This window comes from Chrysochloris asiatica, unplaced genomic scaffold, assembly GCF_000296735.1.
Source record: "Chrysochloris asiatica unplaced genomic scaffold, ChrAsi1.0 scaffold00097, whole genome shotgun sequence".
In the NCBI taxonomy this organism is placed as follows: Eukaryota; Metazoa; Chordata; class Mammalia; order Afrosoricida; family Chrysochloridae; genus Chrysochloris; species Chrysochloris asiatica.
Genome location: NW_006408615.1, coordinates 10,167,623 through 10,172,770, shown reverse-complemented (window position 1 = coordinate 10,172,770; position 5,148 = coordinate 10,167,623). Strand labels below are relative to the sequence as shown.

The following is a 5,148-nucleotide window of genomic DNA, read 5'->3' as shown; positions in this document are numbered from 1 at the left end:
ACTATGCAAAAGCTTTCGATTGTGTGGATCATGACAAGCTATGGACAACATTGCAAAGTATGAATATTTCAGAACACTTAATTGTGCTCATGTGGTATCTGTACCTGGACCAAGAAGCAGTTGTTCGAACAGAACATGGGAACACTGAATGGCTTAAAATTAAAAAAGGTGTGCGACAAGGTTATATTCTTTCACCATATTTATTCAACCTGTATGCTGAACAAGTAATCCAAGAATCTGTGTTATATGAGGAAAAACGTGGCAGGAAAACTCATTATATGTGTTATATGAGGAAAAGCATTGGAGGAAAACTCATTAAAACCCGTGATATGCAGATGATACAACCTTGCTTGCTGAAAGTGAAGAGCACAGAGTTCTTTGGTATGGATTACATCTCATTGTAAAGAAAACAAAAACCCTAACCACTGGCCCAATAAACAACATTCTTATCAATGGAGAAAAGATTGAAGTTGTCAAAGACTTCATTATTCTTGGATCAACTATCAATACTCACGGAAGCAGCAGTCAAGAAATCAAACGATGTATTGCATTAGGCAAATCTACTGCATAAGACCTTTTTAAAGTGTTGAAGAACAAAGATGTCAGCTTGAGGACTAAGGTGCGCCTGACCCAAACCATGGTATTTTCAAAAACCTCATATCCATGTGACAGCTGGACAGTGAATAGAGAAGACCATAGAAGAATTGATGCTTTTGAGTTATGGTGTTGGAGGAGAATATTGAAAGTGCCATGGGCTGTCAAAAAAACAATAGATGATCCATTTTGGAAGAAGTGCAGCCAAAGTGCTCCTTGGATGCCAGGATGGCCAAACTTCATCTCTCACACTTCAGTCATATTGTCAGGAGGGACCAGTCACTGGAGAAGGATATCATGTTTGGTAAGTTGGAGGGTCAGAGAAAAAGAGGAAGACCCCCAACGAGATGGATTGGCCAAGCGACAGCATCAATGGACTCAACTGTGGCAATAGTAGTGAGGTTGGCCAGGATCGGGCAGTGTTTTGTTCTGCTGTGCGTAAGGTCGCTATGGGTCGGTACAGACTCGATAGCACCTAACAACAACAGTTTCTAGTATGTGCCATCTATGAGGGTGAGTCAAAAATGATCCACACTCTGGCTCTAGAATTCATTTGAATCAACTTTTAGAAAAGACAACTTTTAGAAAAGACAAATGGATCATTTTTCAACATAATCTTTCCTTTCAATTTTCCTTGTCCATCTGTCAACAAGCTTTCATATTCCTGTATTTAAAAATGGTTTAGGCTGAGCTGTGAGCCACGAATGCACCACTGTCTTCACTTCTTCATCAGAAGGGAATCTTTGTCCTCAAAGAGCTGCTCCTAGTGGACCAAACAGATGAAAGTCTGATGGAGCAAGATCAGGATGATAGGGAGGATGCTTTGCAGGGTGTCAACAGTGTGGGCAGAGGTGTGCGGATGTGCATTGTCATGCAAAATCACAACATCCTTGATTAGCAGTCCTCCATGTTTAATCCGAAATTTAGGCTTCAGATCTTCAGTGAGCATCTTACTGTAAGGAGCACTGTTGATTGTTGGGCCTTTTTTTCCTGATAGTGTTCCAGTACTGGCCCTTAGTTGTTGTGAAGTGCCGTCGAGTCGGTTCCGACCCATAGCAACCCTGTATAGGGTTTCCAAGGAGCAGCTGGTGAGCTTGAACTGCCAACTTTGTAGTTTAAACAGCTTTGCAATCTGGCGCATTAACCCACAGTGCCACACCAGGACTCACTGGCCTTTGTTGTTGAGTGCCATCGAGTCGGTTCCAACCCATAGCGACCCTGTCCAGGGTTTCCAAGGCTGTAAATCTTTAAGGGAGCAGAAAGCCTCATCTTTCTCCCGCGGAGTGGTTGGTAGTTTCGAACTGCTGACCTTGTGGTTTGCAGCCCGATTCATAACCGCTACGCTACCAGAGCTCCTTAGAACCCCACAAAACCGTAAACATTGGGCTGATGGTTGATTTTTGGACTTTTTCTTGGTTGGCGATTGAGGATGTTTCCATTCTGTACTGTGCTGTTTACTCTCAGGCTCACAGTGATGAATCGTGTCTCATCACCAGTAGTGGTTTACTTTAAAGAAACTTTTACCTTTCTTCGAGCATCGGTCTAAATATTGTGTGTAGAAGTCCAAACACTTCTGTTTATACTCTTCCATAAGCTATTTTGCACAAAAGATGGTACCCATCTTGCACAAACTTTTTTTTTTTCTCTTAAATGTTTTATTGTGAATTATGTGATAGTTTACATGGGAGAACAGGAGAACATTAGTTTTACATTCATTCTATCGTACATCGTCTCATTGCCATGTTTACAATCCCCTGCATGCATCATCAACCAACCAAAGGGTATACCCTGTAATCCCTCCCCTGTACCCCTCAGGTCTTCAGCACACAGTCGCTCTCCCTCTCTGGATCTAAAGTCTCCAGCTGCTCCATCGCTCCATGTCATCGTCTCTGTCTCCATTTCAGGCATCACTCGCACAAACTTTTTGAAACCCAAGTCTGTCATGGATGATTTCATAAGCAGAGCTATGGCTGATTTGCAAATTATTTGCCTCATTATCCACTGTCACTCATCTATTCGACAGAACCATTTCACATACATACTCAGTGTCACCAGCTGTGGACGTGGATGGGTATTTTAATATAACCGAAGTGTGGATCATTTTTTAATCATCTCGTACCATGCTCTGTTCTAGGAAACGAAAATGGACACTATATAGTTCCTCCATGCCATGAAGACGCTTATCACCTAGTGGGAGTTTATAGTCAAACACCCTAAGTGACTAGTTACAGCTGGGAGTCTTTTGTTTGTTTTGGACACAACAAAACATGCGGCAATTCATCAATATCTGGTAGTTTTATTTTTTTTTAACTTTTCATTGTGAACAGAGTGAAGGTTTACAGAGCAAATCATCAGTCCTACATTCAACAAATCATACACTTTGCTTCATTGCAATGATTGCGATCTCTTCCATGTACCATGAGTTAACAGTATTTACCTCTATTCACCTCAATTCTGTGTCTCCCGCTACCTTCATCTTTCCTCTCTCAACTTCCCCTGTTTGTATATTGCCTGCCCTGTCACCCATGTTAACATGTAATCTACCTTGTAGCCTGTGAATAATTTTCCCTCCCTAAAGAAGCTCTGGTAGCGTAGTGGTGACGAATCGGGCTGCAAACCTCAAGGTCAGCAGTTCGAAACTACCAGCTGTTCCATGGGAGAAACTCCATGGTACATAACCACTACCCCACAGGTAACCACCATAAAAGGTTTCTTTTAACACGAAAACCTTTTTGTTTGTTTTTTTAACTTTTTACAACAGCGGTCTCCTATCGTATTTGTTACCTGGAAGTCTTCTGTTCTTTTGAATGTTGGTCTGTTCTGTTGAGCAGTCTCTTCAGATCAGGGAGTCCCAGTTGCCTTTCCTAGTGTTCCTCTAGCTTGGCTCTTTGTCTTTTCTCCACTCTAGCCTGGCCTTTGCTTCTCCACGAGACAGGGGTAGAGGCAGAAGCTCCAAAGCATTGATCTCATGGATGTAACAGAGAACATTTCCTGCCTTTGAATGAAAACAACTCTTTTGTGATATATTTTTACTCAATCTAGCCTCACTACAGGACTCCTGGGTTGCTGCTGCCAGATAGCACTTGACTGCTAACCGCAAGGTCAGCAGCTCAAATCCACCAGTGGCTCCTCGGAAACCCTATACAGGGTCACTGTAGCCAGAACCCACTTGATGGCCCTTAGCAACAAAAACAGCCTGATTCATGCTCCTCTCTTCTCTCTCTTTTACATTTGGGCATGGAAGGGATTGCTCAAGCTTCTGAAACCATACAGTCTAGGTTTAAAACCCCTCTAAACACAAACAATTTACATCTTAAATTCCCAAAGCTTGTTGTTGTTGTTGTAGTTAGGTGCTGTTGAGACAGTTCTGACCCGTAGCCATCCTATGCACAACAGAAGGAAACACAACCCAGCCTCTACCATCCTCACAATTGTTATGTTTGAGCCCATTGTCAATTCATCTTGTAGGGGTCTTCCTCTTGTTCTCTAACCCTGCATGTTCCAAGTATGATGTCCTTCTCCAGGGACTGTTCCCTCTTGATAACATGTTTCAAAAACCATGTAGGAGATCATGTCTGACTTTCTCTGACTCCACAAGAGGGAAAGATGACCAGACTCAAAATCAAACCAAGGCTGATTCCTTGAAAGTGGAGATCAGACATGCTTCCACCCTACAGCCTTCTTTACCCTATTCTGACACCAACCATCCTTCCCACAACACTCTCTGCTTCACATCTGGAACTTATAACAATACTCAAGATTATGGAGTTTATTAGGGAAGTGAAGAGGGCACAATTTGGGATGAAAACCAACTCAGTATGCAGCAGTTCTCCATCAGGAATACCTCTTGTCTGCCATACTGCAGGCACACCTCAACTCTTGTCTTTGGCCTCTCAGCCTTGTGGCCCCCTGGCCTCTGCCCTGCTCAGGTAAGTGATAAAAAGCTCTTTTAGCCAGGCTGTGAATTCTCAAAGGGCACATTGTGTAAGCCAGTCTCCTGCTTGTAGTCACTCAGCTTTACTCAGTCCATGGGCCTAGATCTGGAAGCTGCTCTGTCTCTCCATGCCACCGCCTCTGCTGTTGTCTCTGCCATTGCTTCTTTTTTTGGTCTTTACTCACAATGCTTTTATCATTGTTTTTCTCACTTTTATAACAAAGTTTCTTTTTTTATTTAACAGCCAACCCTGATTAATATAAGGTGAAAAAATTATTGCAAAGATGATAGTATTTTGTAGAATTGATGCAAGCATTAAGAAAAACAATAATAAAACAGACTTGGAAAACTGGCAAGAGCTGTTGTAGACTAAAGAGCTAGAACTGCAAGCAAAATCATCCAAAGGAATGGGCTTCCTTGCAGCCTCTTTTGGTACCTCTGCCGGTGAATGATGCTATCCCTGGACATACCACTAGCTCAGTTGTCACAGGGTCAAATGCTATTCTCTTGTCCCCTCCAGATGAAATCTAAGCTTTCTCATGCTCTTTTTTTTTTTTTTTTTTAAGTTTTTATCGGCTTTACACCATGATTTCATTGCAATGATTACAATCTCCTCCTTA

At 42.3% G+C, this 5,148-nt stretch overlaps 1 protein-coding gene across 1 annotated transcript in view; it reads left to right on the top strand.

The window, feature by feature from the left end:
- Positions 1–5,148, top strand: part of WBP2NL (WBP2 N-terminal like) — a 34,395-nt gene that overhangs the window by 8,191 nt on the left and 21,056 nt on the right. The window lies entirely within an intron of this gene.